The 24,669-nt window shown below is 54.6% G+C and overlaps 27 non-coding genes across 27 annotated transcripts; 10 read left to right on the top strand and 17 right to left on the bottom strand.

Annotated features, from left to right (window-relative positions):
• Window positions 1-808: 808 nt before the first annotated feature.
• On the bottom strand, window positions 809-880 carry TRNAE-CUC (transfer RNA glutamic acid (anticodon CUC)). The gene has a single exon. It is a non-coding gene; the product is annotated as a tRNA-Glu (tRNA).
• A 340-nt stretch (window positions 881-1,220) lies between these two features.
• On the bottom strand, window positions 1,221-1,292 carry TRNAE-CUC (transfer RNA glutamic acid (anticodon CUC)). The gene has a single exon. It is a non-coding gene; the product is annotated as a tRNA-Glu (tRNA).
• An 894-nt stretch (window positions 1,293-2,186) lies between these two features.
• Window positions 2,187-2,269, top strand: TRNAL-UAA (transfer RNA leucine (anticodon UAA)). The gene has a single exon. It is a non-coding gene; the product is annotated as a tRNA-Leu (tRNA).
• A 904-nt stretch (window positions 2,270-3,173) lies between these two features.
• On the bottom strand, window positions 3,174-3,245 carry TRNAE-CUC (transfer RNA glutamic acid (anticodon CUC)). The gene has a single exon. It is a non-coding gene; the product is annotated as a tRNA-Glu (tRNA).
• A 340-nt stretch (window positions 3,246-3,585) lies between these two features.
• Window positions 3,586-3,657, bottom strand: TRNAE-CUC (transfer RNA glutamic acid (anticodon CUC)). The gene has a single exon. It is a non-coding gene; the product is annotated as a tRNA-Glu (tRNA).
• Window positions 3,658-4,555: 898 nt separating this feature from the next.
• TRNAL-UAA (transfer RNA leucine (anticodon UAA)) lies at window positions 4,556-4,638 on the top strand. Its single transcript has one exon. It is a non-coding gene; the product is annotated as a tRNA-Leu (tRNA).
• Window positions 4,639-5,937: 1,299 nt separating this feature from the next.
• Window positions 5,938-6,009, bottom strand: TRNAE-CUC (transfer RNA glutamic acid (anticodon CUC)). The gene has a single exon. It is a non-coding gene; the product is annotated as a tRNA-Glu (tRNA).
• An 894-nt stretch (window positions 6,010-6,903) lies between these two features.
• Window positions 6,904-6,986, top strand: TRNAL-UAA (transfer RNA leucine (anticodon UAA)). The gene has a single exon. It is a non-coding gene; the product is annotated as a tRNA-Leu (tRNA).
• Window positions 6,987-7,890: 904 nt separating this feature from the next.
• Window positions 7,891-7,962, bottom strand: TRNAE-CUC (transfer RNA glutamic acid (anticodon CUC)). The gene has a single exon. It is a non-coding gene; the product is annotated as a tRNA-Glu (tRNA).
• Window positions 7,963-8,302: 340 nt separating this feature from the next.
• On the bottom strand, window positions 8,303-8,374 carry TRNAE-CUC (transfer RNA glutamic acid (anticodon CUC)). Its single transcript has one exon. It is a non-coding gene; the product is annotated as a tRNA-Glu (tRNA).
• An 894-nt stretch (window positions 8,375-9,268) lies between these two features.
• On the top strand, window positions 9,269-9,351 carry TRNAL-UAA (transfer RNA leucine (anticodon UAA)). The gene has a single exon. It is a non-coding gene; the product is annotated as a tRNA-Leu (tRNA).
• A 904-nt stretch (window positions 9,352-10,255) lies between these two features.
• On the bottom strand, window positions 10,256-10,327 carry TRNAE-CUC (transfer RNA glutamic acid (anticodon CUC)). Its single transcript has one exon. It is a non-coding gene; the product is annotated as a tRNA-Glu (tRNA).
• Window positions 10,328-10,667: 340 nt separating this feature from the next.
• Window positions 10,668-10,739, bottom strand: TRNAE-CUC (transfer RNA glutamic acid (anticodon CUC)). The gene has a single exon. It is a non-coding gene; the product is annotated as a tRNA-Glu (tRNA).
• Window positions 10,740-11,633: 894 nt separating this feature from the next.
• On the top strand, window positions 11,634-11,716 carry TRNAL-UAA (transfer RNA leucine (anticodon UAA)). The gene has a single exon. It is a non-coding gene; the product is annotated as a tRNA-Leu (tRNA).
• A 904-nt stretch (window positions 11,717-12,620) lies between these two features.
• On the bottom strand, window positions 12,621-12,692 carry TRNAE-CUC (transfer RNA glutamic acid (anticodon CUC)). Its single transcript has one exon. It is a non-coding gene; the product is annotated as a tRNA-Glu (tRNA).
• Window positions 12,693-13,032: 340 nt separating this feature from the next.
• Window positions 13,033-13,104, bottom strand: TRNAE-CUC (transfer RNA glutamic acid (anticodon CUC)). Its single transcript has one exon. It is a non-coding gene; the product is annotated as a tRNA-Glu (tRNA).
• An 894-nt stretch (window positions 13,105-13,998) lies between these two features.
• On the top strand, window positions 13,999-14,081 carry TRNAL-UAA (transfer RNA leucine (anticodon UAA)). The gene has a single exon. It is a non-coding gene; the product is annotated as a tRNA-Leu (tRNA).
• A 1,307-nt stretch (window positions 14,082-15,388) lies between these two features.
• TRNAE-CUC (transfer RNA glutamic acid (anticodon CUC)) lies at window positions 15,389-15,460 on the bottom strand. Its single transcript has one exon. It is a non-coding gene; the product is annotated as a tRNA-Glu (tRNA).
• A 906-nt stretch (window positions 15,461-16,366) lies between these two features.
• TRNAL-UAA (transfer RNA leucine (anticodon UAA)) lies at window positions 16,367-16,449 on the top strand. Its single transcript has one exon. It is a non-coding gene; the product is annotated as a tRNA-Leu (tRNA).
• A 2,261-nt stretch (window positions 16,450-18,710) lies between these two features.
• On the top strand, window positions 18,711-18,793 carry TRNAL-UAA (transfer RNA leucine (anticodon UAA)). The gene has a single exon. It is a non-coding gene; the product is annotated as a tRNA-Leu (tRNA).
• A 904-nt stretch (window positions 18,794-19,697) lies between these two features.
• TRNAE-CUC (transfer RNA glutamic acid (anticodon CUC)) lies at window positions 19,698-19,769 on the bottom strand. The gene has a single exon. It is a non-coding gene; the product is annotated as a tRNA-Glu (tRNA).
• Window positions 19,770-20,109: 340 nt separating this feature from the next.
• On the bottom strand, window positions 20,110-20,181 carry TRNAE-CUC (transfer RNA glutamic acid (anticodon CUC)). Its single transcript has one exon. It is a non-coding gene; the product is annotated as a tRNA-Glu (tRNA).
• Window positions 20,182-21,083: 902 nt separating this feature from the next.
• On the top strand, window positions 21,084-21,166 carry TRNAL-UAA (transfer RNA leucine (anticodon UAA)). The gene has a single exon. It is a non-coding gene; the product is annotated as a tRNA-Leu (tRNA).
• A 904-nt stretch (window positions 21,167-22,070) lies between these two features.
• TRNAE-CUC (transfer RNA glutamic acid (anticodon CUC)) lies at window positions 22,071-22,142 on the bottom strand. Its single transcript has one exon. It is a non-coding gene; the product is annotated as a tRNA-Glu (tRNA).
• A 340-nt stretch (window positions 22,143-22,482) lies between these two features.
• On the bottom strand, window positions 22,483-22,554 carry TRNAE-CUC (transfer RNA glutamic acid (anticodon CUC)). The gene has a single exon. It is a non-coding gene; the product is annotated as a tRNA-Glu (tRNA).
• Window positions 22,555-23,448: 894 nt separating this feature from the next.
• TRNAL-UAA (transfer RNA leucine (anticodon UAA)) lies at window positions 23,449-23,531 on the top strand. The gene has a single exon. It is a non-coding gene; the product is annotated as a tRNA-Leu (tRNA).
• A 904-nt stretch (window positions 23,532-24,435) lies between these two features.
• Window positions 24,436-24,507, bottom strand: TRNAE-CUC (transfer RNA glutamic acid (anticodon CUC)). Its single transcript has one exon. It is a non-coding gene; the product is annotated as a tRNA-Glu (tRNA).
• Window positions 24,508-24,669: the final 162 nt, after the last annotated feature.

Here is a 24,669-nt window from a genome sequence, read left to right as displayed (position 1 = left end):
TTGAGTTCACCTGAAAAGAGCAACAAGGAATCGTTGCCCGTAGACTCTTTTCCTGGAAAACCTTTGCATTTTTGTACCATGTCCCTCGCATCCCAAGCTTAAGCCGCCAAAGTTGGCAGAGCTTGTGCAACCCCGCCAACAGCCCTACCACCCCAAAAGAAAATTGGGCAGGGATTCCCGCCTCCGCTTCCGAAACGGGCTTCCAAACGGGCGATGCCCTGACGGGTCAGCCAGTCACCGTCTAGGCCCGGTACACCCCTGTGAATAATAGAGCGTCCAACCTCAAATCAGGCTACAGGGCCCTTCAGCCCATAGAAGGAGAACCTGTCAACAAACGGGGCGAGGGCAATGCTCGGGCCCCTTGCGAAGCCTTTGCCAAGCTCCAAAGGCTGCACTTTCCCAGCAGACCACAGCTCTGTATGCAAATCAAGCAGCTACGACCCCTCCCTCCCCTGCTTTTCTCCTCCAAACCGGTACGCAACCATTTCTGCAGCCCTCTGCCCCAGGGTCCCGGGCAAGGTCTTGGTCTGATGAGGCTAGGGATGGTGGGCGAGCTCGGCTTTGGCAGGGCGACAGGACTAATATTTTCTCTACAGCTTTGGAAGAAAGAAAGCTTCCTTTTTGGGGCACAGGCCCACTTCTAGCGGCGACAGCTTCCGGTAAGGGACCATGCTGAAAAGATGCTTGGAGTTACCGCCAGGGGAGCCACGCCGCTATTGCCTGTGAGTGAAGCTACATTTGAAAGAAATATTTTTTGAGACGCAGTTGTTTGAATTTCTGTAAAAATGTCATTCAGTAAAAGCCTCTCTTCCCTGACCGGGAATCGAACCCGGGCCGCGGCGGTGAGAGCGCCGAATCCTAACCACTAGACCACCAGGGAGACCGCTGGACAGCTCGGGAAGGCCGGGCAGTGGTGTCCGAGTGCACAATGCCTGCAGGTGCCTCAAAGGCCAGTCCATTGGGGGACTGGGAAGAGAGGGGGAGGGCCGAGCAGATAGGTTCTCTCCAGCGGTGAAAAAGGAAGCTGCCTTTTTTGCGTCAAGGGCAGTCTTTCCGCAGCGACAGGAGAATGAATGGGACTCTGCCATAAACACGTTTTGCGTCGCGCTGAGGGCACTTCCTCCATTTTGTGCACGCAAATCTGCATCTGGGAGCAAGATTTCCGGTCGCCAGTTAACTGCATTGCTGTAAATAAAAATGTCAGTTGTTAAAAGAGCTCCTTCCCTGACCGGGAATCGAACCCGGGCCGCGGCGGTGAGAGCGCCGAATCCTAACCACTAGACCACCAGGGACGGTGGGTGCACCCCGTTGCGTGTCGCTCAGATGGTGGCGTCCGAGTCCAAAGGCTGAGGGCCTCTGCTACAATGGGCACCAGTGCCTGCAGGTCTTCGGGGGCCGTTTCTGCTAATAAATAAATAAATAAAGAAATAAAGAAAGAAAGAAAGAAAGAAAACAAAAACACTTGTGATGGTCTGCGAAAAGGGGAGCTTAGAGATTGAAGACAGCATCACTTTGGGAACGTTTGCGCTTTCACTTCCAAGCGCTGATATTCCTGTCTTGCTCTCCTGAAAGGACAGCCTTCCTCGCTATGAGCTTTTGTGGGTCAGTGCTGAAGCTCCCCCTAGAGGCTGCCGCTGAAGATGCACACTCACAACTAACCCTCCTTAGGAGAACTGCTTCGTGGGAGAGCACGTTTATTAAAAGGCGGCAGGCCATGATTGCCTGCGAGACACAGCAGGGTTACCATGCAGAGTTCAAAGGGGGCTTTGCTTGTACAGCAAGTGCCGGAGGGCAAGAAGGGATGACATAGGAGCTGCCCTTTTTTCGGGCTCGCACACCAAGGCCTGCACCAGCCTTCGAGGCTCAGCCTGCCTCTGGACTGCCCTAGACCACCTTTACTCAAAGCACACACTCTGGTCGGGGACTCGAAGCCAGGCCCGTGGCAGTGAAAGCACCAAATCCTCCCCACTAGGCCACCGGGGAAACGACTGCAGCACCCGGGAGGTTTCCGCAACCGTACTTGCAGTCAGCTGGAGGCTATTGTAATGCTGTTAAGCGAGAGACGTTTGCCGCTCGCAAGCCAATTCCATCCAACCTCCTGCAGGGGGCACTCTGGGCTGGTTTTCCACTTGTTCGCCTGCTGCTGAAACAGCAAAGATTCAATTCGAAGCCCTTTGCAGCAGCTCACCAGGATGGCCGAGTGGTTAAGGCGTTGGACTTAAGATCCAATGGACAAGTGTCCGCGTGGGTTTGAGCCCCACTCCTGGTACAGGTTTTTACTCTTCTTACCTAAATGCGGCAGCAGCTTCGCACAAGCCCTTTCCTGCTGTCTGTAGGCAGTGCCCCTACCTCAAAGCCCTGAGGCTTGAGTTCACCTGAAAAGAGCAACAAGGAATCGTTGCCCGTAGACTCTTTTCCTGGAAAACCTTTGCATTTTTGTACCATGTCCCTCGCATCCCAAGCTTAAGCCGCCAAAGTTGGCAGAGCTTGTGCAACCCCGCCAACAGCCCTACCACCCCAAAAGAAAATTGGGCAGGGATTCCCGCCTCCGCTTCCGAAACGGGCTTCCAAACGGGCGATGCCCTGACGGGTCAGCCAGTCACCGTCTAGGCCCGGTACACCCCTGTGAATAATAGAGCGTCCAACCTCAAATCAGGCTACAGGGCCCTTCAGCCCATAGAAGGAGAACCTGTCAACAAACGGGGCGAGGGCAATGCTCGGGCCCCTTGCGAAGCCTTTGCCAAGCTCCAAAGGCTGCACTTTCCCAGCAGACCACAGCTCTGTATGCAAATCAAGCAGCTACGACCCCTCCCTCCCCTGCTTTTCTCCTCCAAACCGGTACGCAACCATTTCTGCAGCCCTCTGCCCCAGGGTCCCGGGCAAGGTCTTGGTCTGATGAGGCTAGGGATGGTGGGCGAGCTCGGCTTTGGCAGGGCGACAGGACTAATATTTTCTCTACAGCTTTGGAAGAAAGAAAGCTTCCTTTTTGGGGCACAGGCCCACTTCTAGCGGCGACAGCTTCCGGTAAGGGACCATGCTGAAAAGATGCTTGGAGTTACCGCCAGGGGAGCCACGCCGCTATTGCCTGTGAGTGAAGCTACATTTGAAAGAAATATTTTTTGAGACGCAGTTGTTTGAATTTCTGTAAAAATGTCATTCAGTAAAAGCCTCTCTTCCCTGACCGGGAATCGAACCCGGGCCGCGGCGGTGAGAGCGCCGAATCCTAACCACTAGACCACCAGGGAGACCGCTGGACAGCTCGGGAAGGCCGGGCAGTGGTGTCCGAGTGCACAATGCCTGCAGGTGCCTCAAAGGCCAGTCCATTGGGGGACTGGGAAGAGAGGGGGAGGGCCGAGCAGATAGGTTCTCTCCAGCGGTGAAAAAGGAAGCTGCCTTTTTTGCGTCAAGGGCAGTCTTTCCGCAGCGACAGGAGAATGAATGGGACTCTGCCATAAACACGTTTTGCGTCGCGCTGAGGGCACTTCCTCCATTTTGTGCACGCAAATCTGCATCTGGGAGCAAGATTTCCGGTCGCCAGTTAACTGCATTGCTGTAAATAAAAATGTCAGTTGTTAAAAGAGCTCCTTCCCTGACCGGGAATCGAACCCGGGCCGCGGCGGTGAGAGCGCCGAATCCTAACCACTAGACCACCAGGGACGGTGGGTGCACCCCGTTGCGTGTCGCTCAGATGGTGGCGTCCGAGTCCAAAGGCTGAGGGCCTCTGCTACAATGGGCACCAGTGCCTGCAGGTCTTCGGGGGCCGTTTCTGCTAATAAATAAATAAATAAAGAAAGAAAGAAAGAAAGAAAGAAAGAAAGAAAACAAAAACACTTGTGATGGTCTGCGAAAAGGGGAGCTTAGAGATTGAAGACAGCATCACTTTGGGAACGTTTGCGCTTTCACTTCCAAGCGCTGATATTCCTGTCTTGCTCTCCTGAAAGGACAGCCTTCCTCGCTATGAGCTTTTGTGGGTCAGTGCTGAAGCTCCCCCTAGAGGCTGCCGCTGAAGATGCACACTCACAACTAACCCTCCTTAGGAGAACTGCTTCGTGGGAGAGCACGTTTATTAAAAGGCGGCAGGCCATGATTGCCTGCGAGACACAGCAGGGTTACCATGCAGAGTTCAAAGGGGGCTTTGCTTGTACAGCAAGTGCCGGAGGGCAAGAAGGGATGACATAGGAGCTGCCCTTTTTTCGGGCTCGCACACCAAGGCCTGCACCAGCCTTCGAGGCTCAGCCTGCCTCTGGACTGCCCTAGACCACCTTTACTCAAAGCACACACTCTGGTCGGGGACTCGAAGCCAGGCCCGTGGCAGTGAAAGCACCAAATCCTCACCACTAGGCCACCGGGGAAACGACTGCAGCACCCGGGAGGTTTCCGCAACCGTACTTGCAGTCAGCTGGAGGCTATTGTAATGCTGTTAAGTGAGAGACGTTTGCCACTCGCAAGCCAATTCCATCCAACCTCCTGCAGGGGGCACTCTGGGCTGGTTTTCCACTTGTTCGCCTGCTGCTGAAACAGCAAAGATTCAATTCGAAGCCCTTTGCAGCAGCTCACCAGGATGGCCGAGTGGTTAAGGTGTTGGACTTAAGATCCAATGGACAAGTGTCCGCGTGGGTTCGAGCCCCACTCCTGGTACAGGTTTTTACTCTTCTTACCTAAATGCGGCAGCAGCTTCGCACAAGCCCTTTCCTGCTGTCTGTAGGCAGTGCCCCTACCTCAAAGCCCTGAGGCTTGAGTTCACCTGAAAAGAGCAACAAGGAATCGTTACCCGTAGACTCTTTTCCTGGAAAACCTTTGCATTTTTGTACCATGTCCCTCGCATCCCAAGCTTAAGCCGCCAAAGTTGGCAGAGCTTGTGCAACCCCGCCAACAGCCCTACCACCCCAAAAGAAAATTGGGCAGGGATTCCCGCCTCCGCTTCCGAAACGGGCTTCCAAACGGGCGATGCCCTGACGGGTCAGCCAGTCACCGTCTAGGCCCGGTACACCCCTGTGAATAATAGAGCGTCCAACCTCAAATCAGGCTACAGGGCCCTTCAGCCCATAGAAGGAGAACCTGTCAACAAACGGGGCGAGGGCAATGCTCGGGCCCCTTGCGAAGCCTTTGCCAAGCTCCAAAGGCTGCACTTTCCCAGCAGACCACAGCTCTGTATGCAAATCAAGCAGCTACGACCCCTCCCTCCCCTGCTTTTCTCCTCCAAACCGGTACGCAACCATTTCTGCAGCCCTCTGCCCCAGGGTCCCGGGCAAGGTCTTGGTCTGATGAGGCTAGGGATGGTGGGCGAGCTCGGCTTTGGCAGGGCGACAGGACTAATATTTTCTCTACAGCTTTGGAAGAAAGAAAGCTTCCTTTTTGGGGCACAGGCCCACTTCTAGCGGCGACAGCTTCCGGTAAGGGACCATGCTGAAAAGATGCTTGGAGTTACCGCCAGGGGAGCCACGCCGCTATTGCCTGTGAGTGAAGCTACATTTGAAAGAAATATTTTTTGAGACGCAGTTGTTTGAATTTCTGTAAAAATGTCATTCAGTAAAAGCCTCTCTTCCCTGACCGGGAATCGAACCCGGGCCGAATCCTAACCACTAGACCACCAGGGAGACCGCTGGACAGCTCGGGAAGGCCGGGCAGTGGTGTCCGAGTGCACAATGCCTGCAGGTGCCTCAAAGGCCAGTCCATTGGGGGACTGGGAAGAGAGGGGGAGGGCCGAGCAGATAGGTTCTCTCCAGCGGTGAAAAAGGAAGCTGCCTTTTTTGCGTCAAGGGCAGTCTTTCCGCAGCGACAGGAGAATGAATGGGACTCTGCCATAAACACGTTTTGCGTCGCGCTGAGGGCACTTCCTCCATTTTGTGCACGCAAATCTGCATCTGGGAGCAAGATTTCCGGTCGCCAGTTAACTGCATTGCTGTAAATAAAAATGTCAGTTGTTAAAAGAGCTCCTTCCCTGACCGGGAATCGAACCCGGGCCGCGGCGGTGAGAGCGCCGAATCCTAACCACTAGACCACCACGGACGGTGGGTGCACCCCGTTGCGTGTCGCTCAGATGGTGGCGTCCGAGTCCAAAGGCTGAGGGCCTCTGCTACAATGGGCACCAGTGCCTGCAGGTCTTCGGGGGCCGTTTCTGCTAATAAATAAATAAATAAAGAAATAAAGAAAGAAAGAAAGAAAGAAAACAAAAACACTTGTGATGGTCTGCGAAAAGGGGAGCTTAGAGATTGAAGACAGCATCACTTTGGGAACGTTTGCGCTTTCACTTCCAAGCGCTGATATTCCTGTCTTGCTCTCCTGAAAGGACAGCCTTCCTCGCTATGAGCTTTTGTGGGTCAGTGCTGAAGCTCCCCCTAGAGGCTGCCGCTGAAGATGCACACTCACAACTAACCCTCCTTAGGAGAACTGCTTCGTGGGAGAGCACGTTTATTAAAAGGCGGCAGGCCATGATTGCCTGCGAGACACAGCAGGGTTACCATGCAGAGTTCAAAGGGGGCTTTGCTTGTACAGCAAGTGCCGGAGGGCAAGAAGGGATGACATAGGAGCTGCCCTTTTTTCGGGCTCGCACACCAAGGCCTGCACCAGCCTTCGAGGCTCAGCCTGCCTCTGGACTGCCCTAGACCACCTTTACTCAAAGCACACACTCTGGTCGGGGACTCGAAGCCAGGCCCGTGGCAGTGAAAGCACCAAATCCTCCCCACTAGGCCACCGGGGAAACGACTGCAGCACCCGGGAGGTTTCCGCAACCGTACTTGCAGTCAGCTGGAGGCTATTGTAATGCTGTTAAGCGAGAGACGTTTGCCGCTCGCAAGCCAATTCCATCCAACCTCCTGCAGGGGGCACTCTGGGCTGGTTTTCCACTTGTTCGCCTGCTGCTGAAACAGCAAAGATTCAATTCGAAGCCCTTTGCAGCAGCTCACCAGGATGGCCGAGTGGTTAAGGCGTTGGACTTAAGATCCAATGGACAAGTGTCCGCGTGGGTTCGAGCCCCACTCCTGGTACAGGTTTTTACTCTTCTTACCTAAATGCGGCAGCAGCTTCGCACAAGCCCTTTCCTGCTGTCTGTAGGCAGTGCCCCTACCTCAAAGCCCTGAGGCTTGAGTTCACCTGAAAAGAGCAACAAGGAATCGTTGCCCGTAGACTCTTTTCCTGGAAAACCTTTGCATTTTTGTACCATGTCCCTCGCATCCCAAGCTTAAGCCGCCAAAGTTGGCAGAGCTTGTGCAACCCCGCCAACAGCCCTACCACCCCAAAAGAAAATTGGGCAGGGATTCCCGCCTCCGCTTCCGAAACGGGCTTCCAAACGGGCGATGCCCTGACGGGTCAGCCAGTCACCGTCTAGGCCCGGTACACCCCTGTGAATAATAGAGCGTCCAACCTCAAATCAGGCTACAGGGCCCTTCAGCCCATAGAAGGAGAACCTGTCAACAAACGGGGCGAGGGCAATGCTCGGGCCCCTTGCGAAGCCTTTGCCAAGCTCCAAAGGCTGCACTTTCCCAGCAGACCACAGCTCTGTATGCAAATCAAGCAGCTACGACCCCTCCCTCCCCTGCTTTTCTCCTCCAAACCGGTACGCAACCATTTCTGCAGCCCTCTGCCCCAGGGTCCCGGGCAAGGTCTTGGTCTGATGAGGCTAGGGATGGTGGGCGAGCTCGGCTTTGGCAGGGCGACAGGACTAATATTTTCTCTACAGCTTTGGAAGAAAGAAAGCTTCCTTTTTGGGGCACAGGCCCACTTCTAGCGGCGACAGCTTCCGGTAAGGGACCATGCTGAAAAGATGCTTGGAGTTACCGCCAGGGGAGCCACGCCGCTATTGCCTGTGAGTGAAGCTACATTTGAAAGAAATATTTTTTGAGACGCAGTTGTTTGAATTTCTGTAAAAATGTCATTCAGTAAAAGCCTCTCTTCCCTGACCGGGAATCGAACCCGGGCCGCGGCGGTGAGAGCGCCGAATCCTAACCACTAGACCACCAGGGAGACCGCTGGACAGCTCGGGAAGGCCGGGCAGTGGTGTCCGAGTGCACAATGCCTGCAGGTGCCTCAAAGGCCAGTCCATTGGGGGACTGGGAAGAGAGGGGGAGGGCCGAGCAGATAGGTTCTCTCCAGCGGTGAAAAAGGAAGCTGCCTTTTTTGCGTCAAGGGCAGTCTTTCCGCAGCGACAGGAGAATGAATGGGACTCTGCCATAAACACGTTTTGCGTCGCGCTGAGGGCACTTCCTCCATTTTGTGCACGCAAATCTGCATCTGGGAGCAAGATTTCCGGTCGCCAGTTAACTGCATTGCTGTAAATAAAAATGTCAGTTGTTAAAAGAGCTCCTTCCCTGACCGGGAATCGAACCCGGGCCGCGGCGGTGAGAGCGCCGAATCCTAACCACTAGACCACCAGGGACGGTGGGTGCACCCCGTTGCGTGTCGCTCAGATGGTGGCGTCCGAGTCCAAAGGCTGAGGGCCTCTGCTACAATGGGCACCAGTGCCTGCAGGTCTTCGGGGGCCGTTTCTGCTAATAAATAAATAAATAAAGAAAGAAAGAAAGAAAGAAAGAAAGAAAACAAAAACACTTGTGATGGTCTGCGAAAAGGGGAGCTTAGAGATTGAAGACAGCATCACTTTGGGAACGTTTGCGCTTTCACTTCCAAGCGCTGATATTCCTGTCTTGCTCTCCTGAAAGGACAGCCTTCCTCGCTATGAGCTTTTGTGGGTCAGTGCTGAAGCTCCCCCTAGAGGCTGCCGCTGAAGATGCACACTCACAACTAACCCTCCTTAGGAGAACTGCTTCGTGGGAGAGCACGTTTATTAAAAGGCGGCAGGCCATGATTGCCTGCGAGACACAGCAGGGTTACCATGCAGAGTTCAAAGGGGGCTTTGCTTGTACAGCAAGTGCCGGAGGGCAAGAAGGGATGACATAGGAGCTGCCCTTTTTTCGGGCTCGCACACCAAGGCCTGCACCAGCCTTCGAGGCTCAGCCTGCCTCTGGACTGCCCTAGACCACCTTTACTCAAAGCACACACTCTGGTCGGGGACTCGAAGCCAGGCCCGTGGCAGTGAAAGCACCAAATCCTCCCCACTAGGCCACCGGGGAAACGACTGCAGCACCCGGGAGGTTTCCGCAACCGTACTTGCAGTCAGCTGGAGGCTATTGTAATGCTGTTAAGCGAGAGACGTTTGCCGCTCGCAAGCCAATTCCATCCAACCTCCTGCAGGGGGCACTCTGGGCTGGTTTTCCACTTGTTCGCCTGCTGCTGAAACAGCAAAGATTCAATTCGAAGCCCTTTGCAGCAGCTCACCAGGATGGCCGAGTGGTTAAGGCGTTGGACTTAAGATCCAATGGACAAGTGTCCGCGTGGGTTCGAGCCCCACTCCTGGTACAGGTTTTTACTCTTCTTACCTAAATGCGGCAGCAGCTTCGCACAAGCCCTTTCCTGCTGTCTGTAGGCAGTGCCCCTACCTCAAAGCCCTGAGGCTTGAGTTCACCTGAAAAGAGCAACAAGGAATCGTTGCCCGTAGACTCTTTTCCTGGAAAACCTTTGCATTTTTGTACCATGTCCCTCGCATCCCAAGCTTAAGCCGCCAAAGTTGGCAGAGCTTGTGCAACCCCGCCAACAGCCCTACCACCCCAAAAGAAAATTGGGCAGGGATTCCCGCCTCCGCTTCCGAAACGGGCTTCCAAACGGGCGATGCCCTGACGGGTCAGCCAGTCACCGTCTAGGCCCGGTACACCCCTGTGAATAATAGAGCGTCCAACCTCAAATCAGGCTACAGGGCCCTTCAGCCCATAGAAGGAGAACCTGTCAACAAACGGGGCGAGGGCAATGCTCGGGCCCCTTGCGAAGCCTTTGCCAAGCTCCAAAGGCTGCACTTTCCCAGCAGACCACAGCTCTGTATGCAAATCAAGCAGCTACGACCCCTCCCTCCCCTGCTTTTCTCCTCCAAACCGGTACGCAACCATTTCTGCAGCCCTCTGCCCCAGGGTCCCGGGCAAGGTCTTGGTCTGATGAGGCTAGGGATGGTGGGCGAGCTCGGCTTTGGCAGGGCGACAGGACTAATATTTTCTCTACAGCTTTGGAAGAAAGAAAGCTTCCTTTTTGGGGCACAGGCCCACTTCTAGCGGCGACAGCTTCCGGTAAGGGACCATGCTGAAAAGATGCTTGGAGTTACCGCCAGGGGAGCCACGCCGCTATTGCCTGTGAGTGAAGCTACATTTGAAAGAAATATTTTTTGAGACGCAGTTGTTTGAATTTCTGTAAAAATGTCATTCAGTAAAAGCCTCTCTTCCCTGACCGGGAATCGAACCCGGGCCGCGGTGGTGAGAGCGCCGAATCCTAACCACTAGACCACCAGGGAGACCGCTGGACAGCTCGGGAAGGCCGGGCAGTGGTGTCCGAGTGCACAATGCCTGCAGGTGCCTCAAAGGCCAGTCCATTGGGGGACTGGGAAGAGAGGGGGAGGGCCGAGCAGATAGGTTCTCTCCAGCGGTGAAAAAGGAAGCTGCCTTTTTTGCGTCAAGGGCAGTCTTTCCGCAGCGACAGGAGAATGAATGGGACTCTGCCATAAACACGTTTTGCGTCGCGCTGAGGGCACTTCCTCCATTTTGTGCACGCAAATCTGCATCTGGGAGCAAGATTTCCGGTCGCCAGTTAACTGCATTGCTGTAAATAAAAATGTCAGTTGTTAAAAGAGCTCCTTCCCTGACCGGGAATTGAACCCGGGCCGCGGCGGTGAGAGCGCCGAATCCTAACCACTAGACCACCAGGGACGGTGGGTGCACCCCGTTGCGTGTCGCTCAGATGGTGGCGTCCGAGTCCAAAGGCTGAGGGCCTCTGCTACAATGGGCACCAGTGCCTGCAGGTCTTCGGGGGCCGTTTCTGCTAATAAATAAATAAATAAAGAAATAAAGAAAGAAAGAAAGAAAGAAAACAAAAACACTTGTGATGGTCTGCGAAAAGGGGAGCTTAGAGATTGAAGACAGCATCACTTTGGGAACGTTTGCGCTTTCACTTCCAAGCGCTGATATTCCTGTCTTGCTCTCCTGAAAGGACAGCCTTCCTCGCTATGAGCTTTTGTGGGTCAGTGCTGAAGCTCCCCCTAGAGGCTGCCGCTGAAGATGCACACTCACAACTAACCCTCCTTAGGAGAACTGCTTCGTGGGAGAGCACGTTTATTAAAAGGCGGCAGGCCATGATTGCCTGCGAGACACAGCAGGGTTACCATGCAGAGTTCAAAGGGGGCTTTGCTTGTACAGCAAGTGCCGGAGGGCAAGAAGGGATGACATAGGAGCTGCCCTTTTTTCGGGCTCGCACACCAAGGCCTGCACCAGCCTTCGAGGCTCAGCCTGCCTCTGGACTGCCCTAGACCACCTTTACTCAAAGCACACACTCTGGTCGGGGACTCGAAGCCAGGCCCGTGGCAGTGAAAGCACCAAATCCTCCCCACTAGGCCACCGGGGAAACGACTGCAGCACCCGGGAGGTTTCCGCAACCGTACTTGCAGTCAGCTGGAGGCTATTGTAATGCTGTTAAGCGAGAGACGTTTGCCGCTCGCAAGCCAATTCCATCCAACCTCCTGCAGGGGGCACTCTGGGCTGGTTTTCCACTTGTTCGCCTGCTGCTGAAACAGCAAAGATTCAATTCGAAGCCCTTTGCAGCAGCTCACCAGGATGGCCGAGTGGTTAAGGCGTTGGACTTAAGATCCAATGGACAAGTGTCCGCGTGGGTTCGAGCCCCACTCCTGGTACAGGTTTTTACTCTTCTTACCTAAATGCGGCAGCAGCTTCGCACAAGCCCTTTCCTGCTGTCTGTAGGCAGTGCCCCTACCTCAAAGCCCTGAGGCTTGAGTTCACCTGAAAAGAGCAACAAGGAATCGTTGCCCGTAGACTCTTTTCCTGGAAAACCTTTGCATTTTTGTACCATGTCCCTCGCATCCCAAGCTTAAGCCGCCAAAGTTGGCAGAGCTTGTGCAACCCCGCCAACAGCCCTACCACCCCAAAAGAAAATTGGGCAGGGATTCCCGCCTCCGCTTCCGAAACGGGCTTCCAAACGGGCGATGCCCTGACGGGTCAGCCAGTCACCGTCTAGGCCCGGTACACCCCTGTGAATAATAGAGCGTCCAACCTCAAATCAGGCTACAGGGCCCTTCAGCCCATAGAAGGAGAACCTGTCAACAAACGGGGCGAGGGCAATGCTCGGGCCCCTTGCGAAGCCTTTGCCAAGCTCCAAAGGCTGCACTTTCCCAGCAGACCACAGCTCTGTATGCAAATCAAGCAGCTACGACCCCTCCCTCCCCTGCTTTTCTCCTCCAAACCGGTACGCAACCATTTCTGCAGCCCTCTGCCCCAGGGTCCCGGGCAAGGTCTTGGTCTGATGAGGCTAGGGATGGTGGGCGAGCTCGGCTTTGGCAGGGCGACAGGACTAATATTTTCTCTACAGCTTTGGAAGAAAGAAAGCTTCCTTTTTGGGGCACAGGCCCACTTCTAGCGGCGACAGCTTCCGGTAAGGGACCATGCTGAAAAGATGCTTGGAGTTACCGCCAGGGGAGCCACGCCGCTATTGCCTGTGAGTGAAGCTACATTTGAAAGAAATATTTTTTGAGACGCAGTTGTTTGAATTTCTGTAAAAATGTCATTCAGTAAAAGCCTCTCTTCCCTGACCGGGAATCGAACCCGGGCCGCGGCGGTGAGAGCGCCGAATCCTAACCACTAGACCACCAGGGAGACCGCTGGACAGCTTGGGAAGGCCGGGCAGTGGTGTCCGAGTGCACAATGCCTGCAGGTGCCTCAAAGGCCAGTCCATTGGGGGACTGGGAAGAGAGGGGGAGGGCCGAGCAGATAGGTTCTCTCCAGCGGTGAAAAAGGAAGCTGCCTTTTTTGCGTCAAGGGCAGTCTTTCCGCAGCGACAGGAGAATGAATGGGACTCTGCCATAAACACGTTTTGCGTCGCGCTGAGGGCACTTCCTCCATTTTGTGCACGCAAATCTGCATCTGGGAGCAAGATTTCCGGTCGCCAGTTAACTGCATTGCTGTAAATAAAAATGTCAGTTGTTAAAAGAGCTCCTTCCCTGACCGGGAATCGAACCCGGGCCGCGGCGGTGAGAGCGCCGAATCCTAACCACTAGACCACCAGGGACGGTGGGTGCACCCCGTTGCGTGTCGCTCAGATGGTGGCGTCCGAGTCCAAAGGCTGAGGGCCTCTGCTACAATGGGCACCAGTGCCTGCAGGTCTTCGGGGGCCGTTTCTGCTAATAAATAAATAAATAAAGAAATAAAGAAAGAAAGAAAGAAAGAAAACAAAAACACTTGTGATGGTCTGCGAAAAGGGGAGCTTAGAGATTGAAGACAGCATCACTTTGGGAACGTTTGCGCTTTCACTTCCAAGCGCTGATATTCCTGTCTTGCTCTCCTGAAAGGACAGCCTTCCTCGCTATGAGCTTTTGTGGGTCAGTGCTGAAGCTCCCCCTAGAGGCTGCCGCTGAAGATGCACACTCACAACTAACCCTCCTTAGGAGAACTGCTTCGTGGGAGAGCACGTTTATTAAAAGGCGGCAGGCCATGATTGCCTGCGAGACACAGCAGGGTTACCATGCAGAGTTCAAAGGGGGCTTTGCTTGTACAGCAAGTGCCGGAGGGCAAGAAGGGATGACATAGGAGCTGCCCTTTTTTCGGGCTCGCACACCAAGGCCTGCACCAGCCTTCGAGGCTCAGCCTGCCTCTGGACTGCCCTAGACCACCTTTACTCAAAGCACACACTCTGGTCGGGGACTCGAAGCCAGGCCCGTGGCAGTGAAAGCACCAAATCCTCCCCACTAGGCCACCGGGGAAACGACTGCAGCACCCGGGAGGTTTCCGCAACCGTACTTGCAGTCAGCTGGAGGCTATTGTAATGCTGTTAAGCGAGAGACGTTTGCCGCTCGCAAGCCAATTCCATCCAACCTCCTGCAGGGGGCACTCTGGGCTGGTTTTCCACTTGTTCGCCTGCTGCTGAAACAGCAAAGATTCAATTCGAAGCCCTTTGCAGCAGCTCACCAGGATGGCCGAGTGGTTAAGGCGTTGGACTTAAGATCCAATGGACAAGTGTCCGCGTGGGTTCGAGCCCCACTCCTGGTACAGGTTTTTACTCTTCTTACCTAAATGCGGCAGCAGCTTCGCACAAGCCCTTTCCTGCTGTCTGTAGGCAGTGCCCCTACCTCAAAGCCCTGAGGCTTGAGTTCACCTGAAAAGAGCAACAAGGAATCGTTGCCCGTAGACTCTTTTCCTGGAAAACCTTTGCATTTTTGTACCATGTCCCTCGCATCCCAAGCTTAAGCCGCCAAAGTTGGCAGAGCTTGTGCAACCCCGCCAACAGCCCTACCACCCCAAAAGAAAATTGGGCAGGGATTCCCGCCTCCGCTTCCTCACGGCTTCCGAAACGGGCTTCCAAACGGGCGATGCCCTGACGGGTCAGCCAGTCACCGTCTAGGCCCGGTACACCCCTGTGAATAATAGAGCGTCCAACCTCAAATCAGGCTACAGGGCCCTTCAGCCCATAGAAGGAGAACCTGTCAACAAACGGGGCGAGGGCAATGCTCGGGCCCCTTGCGAAGCCTTTGCCAAGCTCCAAAGGCTGCACTTTCCCAGCAGACCACAGCTCTGTATGCAAATCAAGCAGCTACGACCCCTCCCTCCCCTGCTTTTCTCCTCCAAACCGGTACGCAACCATTTCTGCAGCCCTCTGCCCCAGGGTCCCGGGCAAGGTCTTGGTCTGATGAGGCTAGGGATGGTGGGCGAGCTCGGCTTTGGCAGGGCGACAGGACTAATATTTTCTCTACAGCTTTGGAAGAAAGAAAGCTTCCTTTTTGGGGCACAGGCCCACTTCTAGCGGCGACAGCTTCCGGTAAGGGACCATGCTGAAAAGATGCTTGGAGTTACCGCCAGGGGAGCCACGCCGCTATTGCCTGTGAGTGAAGCTACATTTGAAAGAAATATTTTTTGAGACGCAGTTGTTTGAATTTCTGTAAAAATGTCATTCAGTAAAAGCCTCTCTTCCCTGACCGGGAATCGAACCCGGGCCGCCTAACCACTAGACCACCAGGGAGACCGCTGGACAGCTCGGGAAGGCCGGGCAGTGGTGTCCGAGTGCACAATGCCTGCAGGTGCCTCAAAGGCCAGTCCATTGGGGGACTGGGAAGAGAGGGGGAGGGCCGAGCAGATAGGTTCTCTCCAGCGGTGAAAAAGGAAGCTGCCTTTTTTGCGTCAAGGGCAGTCTTTCCGCAGCGACAGGAGAATGAATGGGACTCTGCCATAAACACGTTTTGCGTCGCGCTGAGGGCACTTCCTCCATTTTGTGCACGCAAATCTGCATCTGGGAGCAAGATTTCCGGTCGCCAGTTAACTGCATTGCTGTAAATAAAAATGTCAGTTGTTAAAAGAGCTCCTTCCCTGACCGGGAATCGAACCCGGGCCGCGGCGGTGAGAGCGCCGAATCCTAACCACTAGACCACCAGGGACGGTGGGTGCACCCCGTTGCGTGTCGCTCAGATGGTGGCGTCCGAGTCCAAAGGCTGAGGGCCTCTGCTACAATGGGCACCAGTGCCTGCAGGTCTTCGGGGGCCGTTTCTGCTAATAAATAAATAAATAAAGAAATAAAGAAAGAAAGAAAGAAAGAAAACAAAAACACTTGTGATGGTCTGCGAAAAGGGGAGCTTAGAGATTGAAGACAGCATCACTTTGGGAACGTTTGCGCTTTCACTTCCAAGCGCTGATATTCCTGTCTTGCTCTCCTGAAAGGACAGCCTTCCTCGCTATGAGCTTTTGTGGGTCAGTGCTGAAGCTCCCCCTAGAGGCTGCCGCTGAAGATGCACACTCACAACTAACCCTCCTTAGGAGAACTGCTTCGTGGGAGAGCACGTTTATTAAAAGGCGGCAGGCCATGATTGCCTGCGAGACACAGCAGGGTTACCATGCAGAGTTCCATGCAGAGTTCAAAGGGGGCTTTGCTTGTACAGCAAGTGCCGGAGGGCAAGAAGGGATGACATAGGAGCTGCCCTTTTTTCGGGCTCGCACACCAAGGCCTGCACCAGCCTTCGAGGCTCAGCCTGCCTCTGGACTGCCCTAGACCACCTTTACTCAAAGCACACACTCTGGTCGGGGACTCGAAGCCAGGCCCGTGGCAGTGAAAGCACCAAATCCTCACCACTAGGCCACCGGGGAAACGACTGCAGCACCCGGGAGGTTTCCGCAACCGTACTTGCAGTCAGCTGGAGGCTATTGTAATGCTGTTAAGTGAGAGACGTTTGCCGCTCGCAAGCCAATTCCATCCAACCTCCTGCAGGGGGCACTCTGGGCTGGTTTTCCACTTGTTCGCCTGCTGCTGAAACAGCAAAGATTCAATTCGAAGCCCTTTGCAGCAGCTCACCAGGATGGCCGAGTGGTTAAGGCGTTGGACTTAAGATCCAATGGACAAGTGTCCGCGTGGGTTCGAGCCCCACTCCTGGTACAGGTTTTTACTCTTCTTACCTAAATGCGGCAGCAGCTTCGCACAAGCCCTTTCCTGCTGTCTGTAGGCAGTGCCCCTACCTCAAAGCCCTGAGGCTTGAGTTCACCTGAAAAGAGCAACAAGGAATCGTTGCCCGTAGACTCTTTTCCTGGAAAACCTTTGCATTTTTGTACCATGTCCCTCGCATCCCAAGCTTAAGCCGCCAAAGTTGGCAGAGCTTGTGCAACCCCGCCAACAGCCCTACCACCCCAAAAGAAAATTGGGCAGGGATTCCCGCCTCCGCTTCCTCACGGCTTCCGAAACGGGCTTCCAAACGGGCGATGCCCTGACGGGTCAGCCAGTCACCGTCTAGGCCCGGTACACCCCTGTGAATAATAGAGCGTCCAACCTCAAATCAGGCTAGAGGGCCCTTCAGCCCATAGAAGGAGAACCTGTCAACAAACGGGGCGAGGGCAATGCTCGGGCCCCTTGCGAAGCCTTTGCCAAGCTCCAAAGGCTGCACTTTCCCAGCAGACCACAGCTCTGTATGCAAATCAAGCAGCTACGACCCCTCCCTCCCCTGCTTTTCTCCTCCAAACCGGTACGCAACCATTTCTGCAGCCCTCTGCCCCAGGGTCCCGGGCAAGGTCTTGGTCTGATGAGGCTAGGGATGGTGGGCGAGCTCGGCTTTGGCAGGGCGACAGGACTAATATTTTCTCTACAGCTTTGGAAGAAAGAAAGCTTCCTTTTTGGGGCACAGGCCCACTTCTAGCGGCGACAGCTTCCGGTAAGGGACCATGCTGAAAAGATGCTTGGAGTTACCGCCAGGGGAGCCACGCCGCTATTGCCTGTGAGTGAAGCTACATTTGAAAGAAATATTTTTTGAGACGCAGTTGTTTGAATTTCTGTAAAAATGTCATTCAGTAAAAGCCTCTCTTCCCTGACCGGGAATCGAACCCGGGCCGCCTAACCACTAGACCACCAGGGAGACCGCTGGACAGCTCGGGAAGGCCGGGCAGTGGTGTCCGAGTGCACAATGCCTGCAGGTGCCTCAAAGGCCAGTCCATTGGGGGACTGGGAAGAGAGGGGGAGGGCCGAGCAGATAGGTTCTCTCCAGCGGTGAAAAAGGAAGCTGCCTTTTTTGCGTCAAGGGCAGTCTTTCCGCAGCGACAGGAGAATGAATGGGACTCTGCCATAAACACGTTTTGCGTCGCGCTGAGGGCACTTCCTCCATTTTGTGCACGCAAATCTGCATCTGGGAGCAAGATTTCCGGTCGCCAGTTAACTGCATTGCTGTAAATAAAAATGTCAGTTGTTAAAAGAGCTCCTTCCCTGACCGGGAATCGAACCCGGGCCGCGGCGAATCCTAACCACTAGACCACCAGGGACGGTGGGTGCACCCCGTTGCGTGTCGCTCAGATGGTGGCGTCCGAGTCCAAAGGCTGAGGGCCTCTGCTACAATGGGCACCAGTGCCTGCAGGTCTTCGGGGGCCGTTTCTGCTAATAAATAAATAAATAAAGAAATAAAGAAAGAAAGAAAGAAAGAAAACAAAAACACTTGTGATGGTCTGCGAAAAGGGGAGCTTAGAGATTGAAGACAGCATCACTTTGGGAACGTTTGCGCTTTCACTTCCAAGCGCTGATATTCCTGTCTTGCTCTCCTGAAAGGACAGCCTTCCTCGCTATGAGCTTTTGTGGGTCAGTGCTGAAGCTCCCCCTAGAGGCTGCCGCTGAAGATGCACACTCACAACTAACCCTCCTTAGGAGAACTGCTTCGTGGGAGAGCACGTTTATTAAAAGGCGGCAGGCCATGATTGCCTGCGAGACACAGCAGGGTTACCATGCAGAGTTCAAAGGGGGCTTTGCTTGTACAGCAAGTGCCGGAGGGCAAGAAGGGATGACATAGGAGCTGCCCTTTTTTCGGGCTCGCACACCAAGGCCTGCACCAGCCTTCGAGGCTCAGCCTGCCTCTGGACTGCCCTAGACCACCTTTACTCAAAGCACACACTCTGGTCGGGGACTCGAAGCCAGGCCCGTGGCAGTGAAAGCACCAAATCCTCACCACTAGGCCACCGGGGAAACGACTGCAGCACCCGGGAGGTTTCCGCAACCGTACTTGCAGTCAGCTGGAGGCTATTGTAATGCTGTTAAGTGAGAGACGTTTGCCGCTCGCAAGCCAATTCCATCCAACCTCCTGCAGGGGGCACTCTGGGCTGGTTTTCCACTTGTTCGCCTGCTGCTGAAACAGCAAAGATTCAATTCGAAGCCCTTTGCAGCAGCTCACCAGGATGGCCGAGTGGTTAAGGCGTTGGACTTAAGATCCAATGGACAAGTGTCCGCGTGGGTTCGAGTCCCACTCCTGGTACAGGTTTTTACTCTTCTTACCTAAATGCGGCAGCAGCTTCGCACAAGCCCTTTCCTGCTGTCTGTAGGCAGTGCCCCTACCTCAAAGCCCTGAGGCTTGAGTTCACCTGAAAAGAGCAACAAGGAATCGTTGCCCGTAGACTCTTTTCCTGGAAAACCTTTGCATTTTTGTACCATGTCCCTCGCATCCCAAGCTTAAGCCGCCAAAGTTGGCAGAGCTTGTGCAACCCCGCCAACAGCCCTACCACCCCAAAAGAAAATTGGGCAGGGATTCCCGCCTCCGCTTCCGAAACGGGCTTCCAAACGGGCGATGCCCTGACGGGTCAGCCAGTCACCGTCTAGGCCCGGTACACCCCTGTGAATAATAGAGCGTCCAACCTCAAATCAGGCTACAGGGCCCTTCAGCCCATAGAAGGAGAACCTGTCAACAAACGGGGCGAGGGCAATGCTCGGGCCCCTTGCGAAGCCTTTGCCAAGCTCCAAAGGCTGCACTTTCCCAGCAGACCACAGCTCTGTATGCAAATCAAGCAGCTACGACCCCTCCCTCCCCTGCTTTTCTCCTCCAAACCGGTACGCAACCATTTCTGCAGCCCTCTGCCCCAGGGTCCCGGGCAAGGTCTTGGTCTGATGAGGCTAGGGATGGTGGGCGAGCTCGGCTTTGGCAGGGCGACAGGACTAATATTTTCTCTACAGCTTTGGAAGAAAGAAAGCTTCCTTTTTGGGGCACAGGCCCACTTCTAGCGGCGACAGCTTCCGGTAAGGGACCATGCTGAAAAGATGCTTGGAGTTACCGCCAGGGGAGCCACGCCGCTATTGCCTGTGAGTGAAGCTACATTTGAAAGAAATATTTTTTGAGACGCAGTTGTTTGAATTTCTGTAAAAATGTCATTCAGTAAAAGCCTCTCTTCCCTGACCGGGAATCGAACCCGGGCCGCGGCGGTGAGAGCGCCGAATCCTAACCACTAGACCACCAGGGAGACCGCTGGACAGCTCGGGAAGGCCGGGCAGTGGTGTCCGAGTGCACAATGCCTGCAGGTGCCTCAAAGGCCAGTCCATTGGGGGACTGGGAAGAGAGGGGGAGGGCCGAGCAGATAGGTTCTCTCCAGCGGTGAAAAAGGAAGCTGCCTTTTTTGCGTCAAGTGCAGTCTTTCCGCAGCGACAGGAGAATGAATGGGACTCTGCCATAAACACGTTTTGCGTCGCGCTGAGGGCACTTGCTCCATTTTGTGCACGCAAATCTGCATCTGGGAGCAAGATTTCCGGTCGCCAGTTAACTGCATTGCTGTAAATAAAAATGTCAGTTGTTAAAAGAGCTCCTTCCCTGACCGGGAATCGAACCCGGGCCGCGGCGGTGAGAGCGCCGAATCCTAACCACTAGACCACCAGGGACGGTGGGTGCACCCCGTTGCGTGTCGCTCAGATGGTGGCGTCCGAGTCCAAAGGCTGAGGGCCTCTGCTACAATGGGCACCAGTGCCTGCAGGTCTTCGGGGGCCGTTTCTGCTAATAAATAAATAAATAAATAAATAAAGAAAGAAAGAAAGAAAGAAAGAAAGAAAACAAAAACACTTGTGATGGTCTGCGAAAAGGGGAGCTTAGAGATTGAAGACAGCATCACTTTGGGAACGTTTGCGCTTTCACTTCCAAGCGCTGATATTCCTGTCTTGCTCTCCTGAAAGGACAGCCTTCCTCGCTATGAGCTTTTGTGGGTCAGTGCTGAAGCTCCCCCTAGAGGCTGCCGCTGAAGATGCACACTCACAACTAACCCTCCTTAGGAGAACTGCTTCGTGGGAGAGCACGTTTATTAAAAGGCGGCAGGCCATGATTGCCTGCGAGACACAGCAGGGTTACCATGCAGAGTTCAAAGGGGGCTTTGCTTGTACAGCAAGTGCCGGAGGGCAAGAAGGGATGACATAGGAGCTGCCCTTTTTTCGGGCTCGCACACCAAGGCCTGCACCAGCCTTCGAGGCTCAGCCTGCCTCTGGACTGCCCTAGACCACCTTTACTCAAAGCACACACTCTGGTCGGGGACTCGAAGCCAGGCCCGTGGCAGTGAAAGCACCAAATCCTCACCACTAGGCCACCGGGGAAACGACTGCAGCACCCGGGAGGTTTCCGCAACCGTACTTGCAGTCAGCTGGAGGCTATTGTAATGCTGTTAAGTGAGAGACGTTTGCCGCTCGCAAGCCAATTCCATCCAACCTCCTGCAGGGGGCACTCTGGGCTGGTTTTCCACTTGTTCGCCTGCTGCTGAAACAGCAAAGATTCAATTCGAAGCCCTTTGCAGCAGCTCACCAGGATGGCCGAGTGGTTAAGGCGTTGGACTTAAGATCCAATGGACAAGTGTCTGCGTGGGTTCGAGCCCCACTCCTGGTACAGGTTTTTACTCTTCTTACCTAAATGCGGCAGCAGCTTCGCACAAGCCCTTTCCTGCTGTCTGTAGGCAGTGCCCCTACCTCAAAGCCCTGAGGCTTGAGTTCACCTGAAAAGAGCAACAAGGAATCGTTGCCCGTAGACTCTTTTCCTGGAAAACCTTTGCATTTTTGTACCATGTCCCTCGCATCCCAAGCTTAAGCCGCCAAAGTTGGCAGAGCTTGTGCAACCCCGCCAACAGCCCTACCACCCCAAAAGAAAATTGGGCAGGGATTCCCGCCTCCGCTTCCGAAACGGGCTTCCAAACGGGCGATGCCCTGACGGGTCAGCCAGTCACCGTCTAGGCCCGGTACACCCCTGTGAATAATAGAGCGTCCAACCTCAAATCAGGCTACAGGGCCCTTCAGCCCATAGAAGGAGAACCTGTCAACAAACGGGGCGAGGGCAATGCTCGGGCCCCTTGCGAAGCCTTTGCCAAGCTCCAAAGGCTGCACTTTCCCAGCAGACCACAGCTCTGTATGCAAATCAAGCAGCTACGACCCCTCCCTCCCCTGCTTTTCTCCTCCAAACCGGTACGCAACCATTTCTGCAGCCCTCTGCCCCAGGGTCCCGGGCAAGGTCTTGGTCTGATGAGGCTAGGGATGGTGGGCGAGCTCGGCTTTGGCAGGGCGACAGGACTAATATTTTCTCTACAGCTTTGGAAGAAAGAAAGCTTCCTTTTTGGGGCACAGGCCCACTTCTAGCGGCGACAGCTTCCGGTAAGGGACCATGCTGAAAAGATGCTTGGAGTTACCGCCAGGGGAGCCACGCCGCTATTGCCTGTGAGTGAAGCTACATTTGAAAGAAATATTTTTTGAGACGCAGTTGTTTGAATTTCTGTAAAAATGTCATTCAGTAAAAGCCTCTCTTCCCTGACCGGGAATCGAACCCGGGCCGCGGCGGTGAGAGCGCCGAATCCTAACCACTAGACCACCAGGGAGACCGCTGGACAGCTCGGGAAGGCCGGGCAGTGGTGTCCGAGTGCACAATGCCTGCAGGTGCCTCAAAGGCCAGTCCATTGGGGGACTGGGAAGAGAGGGGGAGGGCCGTGCAGATAGGTTCTCTCCAGCGGTGAAAAAGGAAGCTGCCTTTTTTGCGTCAAGGGCAGTCTTTCCGCAGCGACAGGAGAATGAATGGGACTCTGCCATAAACACGTTTTGCGTCGCGCTGAGGGCACTTCCTCCATTTTGTGCACGCAAATCTGCATCTGGGAGCAAGATTTCCGGTCGCCAGTTAACTGCATTGCTGTAAATAAAAATGTCAGTTGTTAAAAGAGCTCCTTCCCTGACCGGGAATCGAACCCGGGCCGCGGCGGTGAGAGCGCCGAATCCTAACCACTAGACCACCAGGGACGGTGGGTGCACCCCGTTGCGTGTCGCTCAGATGGTGGCGTCCGAGTCCAAGGGCTGAGGGCCTCTGCTACAATGGGCACCAGTGCCTGCAGGTCTTCGGGGGCCGTTTCTGCTAATAAATAAATAAATAAAGAAATAAAGAAAGAAAGAAAGAAAGAAAACAAAAACACTTGTGATGGTCTGCGAAAAGGGGAGCTTAGAGATTGAAGACAGCATCACTTTGGGAACGTTTGCGCTTTCACTTCCAAGCGCTGATATTCCTGTCTTGCTCTCCTGAAAGGACAGCCTTCCTCGCTATGAGCTTTTGTGGGTCAGTGCTGAAGCTCCCCCTAGAGGCTGCCGCTGAAGATGCACACTCACAACTAACCCTCCTTAGGAGAACTGCTTCGTGGGAGAGCACGTTTATTAAAAGGCGGCAGGCCATGATTGCCTGCGAGACACAGCAGGGTTACCATGCAGAGTTCAAAGGGGGCTTTGCTTGTACAGCAAGTGCCGGAGGGCAAGAAGGGATGACATAGGAGCTGCCCTTTTTTCGGGCTCGCACACCAAGGCCTGCACCAGCCTTCGAGGCTCAGCCTGCCTCTGGACTGCCCTAGACCACCTTTACTCAAAGCACACACTCTGGTCGGGGACTCGAAGCCAGGCCCGTGGCAGTGAAAGCACCAAATCCTCACCACTAGGCCACCGGGGAAACGACTGCAGCACCCGGGAGGTTTCCGCAACCGTACTTGCAGTCAGCTGGAGGCTATTGTAATGCTGTTAAGTGAGAGACGTTTGCCGCTCGCAAGCCAATTCCATCCAACCTCCTGCAGGGGGCACTCTGGGCTGGTTTTCCACTTGTTCGCCTGCTGCTGAAACAGCAAAGATTCAATTCGAAGCCCTTTGCAGCAGCTCACCAGGATGGCCGAGTGGTTAAGGCGTTGGACTTAAGATCCAATGGACAAGTGTCCGCGTGGGTTCGAGCCCCACTCCTGGTACAGGTTTTTACTCTTCTTACCTAAATGCGGCAGCAGCTTCGCACAAGCCCTTTCCTGCTGTCTGTAGGCAGTGCCCCTACCTCAAAGCCCTGAGGCTTGAGTTCACCTGAAAAGAGCAACAAGGAATCGTTGCCCGTAGACTCTTTTCCTGGAAAACCTTTGCATTTTTGTACCATGTCCCTCGCATCCCAAGCTTAAGCCGCCAAAGTTGGCAGAGCTTGTGCAACCCCGCCAACAGCCCTACCACCCCAAAAGAAAATTGGGCAGGGATTCCCGCCTCCGCTTCCGAAACGGGCTTCCAAACGGGCGATGCCCTGACGGGTCAGCCAGTCACCGTCTAGGCCCGGTACACCCCTGTGAATAATAGAGCGTCCAACCTCAAATCAGGCTACAGGGCCCTTCAGCCCATAGAAGGAGAACCTGTCAACAAACGGGGCGAGGGCAATGCTCGGGCCCCTTGCGAAGCCTTTGCCAAGCTCCAAAGGCTGCACTTTCCCAGCAGACCACAGCTCTGTATGCAAATCAAGCAGCTACGACCCCTCCCTCCCCTGCTTTTCTCCTCCAAACCGGTACGCAACCATTTCTGCAGCCCTCTGCCCCAGGGTCCCGGGCAAGGTCTTGGTCTGATGAGGCTAGGGATGGTGGGCGAGCTCGGCTTTGGCAGGGCGACAGGACTAATATTTTCTCTACAGCTTTGGAAGAAAGAAAGCTTCCTTTTTGGGGCACAGGCCCACTTCTAGCGGCGACAGCTTCCGGTAAGGGACCATGCTGAAAAGATGCTTGGAGTTACCGCCAGGGGAGCCACGCCGCTATTGCCTGTGAGTGAAGCTACATTTGAAAGAAATATTTTTTGAGACGCAGTTGTTTGAATTTCTGTAAAAATGTCATTCAGTAAAAGCCTCTCTTCCCTGACCGGGAATCGAACCCGGGCCGCGGCGGTGAGAGCGCCGAATCCTAACCACTAGACCACCAGGGAGACCGCTGGACAGCTCGGGAAGGCCGGGCAGTGGTGTCCGAGTGCACAATGCCTGCAGGTGCCTCAAAGGCCAGTCCATTGGGGGACTGGGAAGAGAGGGGGAGGGCCGTGCAGATAGGTTCTCTCCAGCGGTGAAAAAGGAAGCTGCCTTTTTTGCGTCAA

The sequence above is a fragment of the Ambystoma mexicanum genome, chromosome 5p (assembly GCF_040938575.1).
Source record: "Ambystoma mexicanum isolate Mex_15411 chromosome 5p, UKY_AmexF1_1, whole genome shotgun sequence".
NCBI lineage: Eukaryota > Metazoa > Chordata > Amphibia > Caudata > Ambystomatidae > Ambystoma > Ambystoma mexicanum.
Note: the sequence above shows the minus strand (reverse complement) of the source record. Positions and strands in the feature narration are given on the sequence as shown.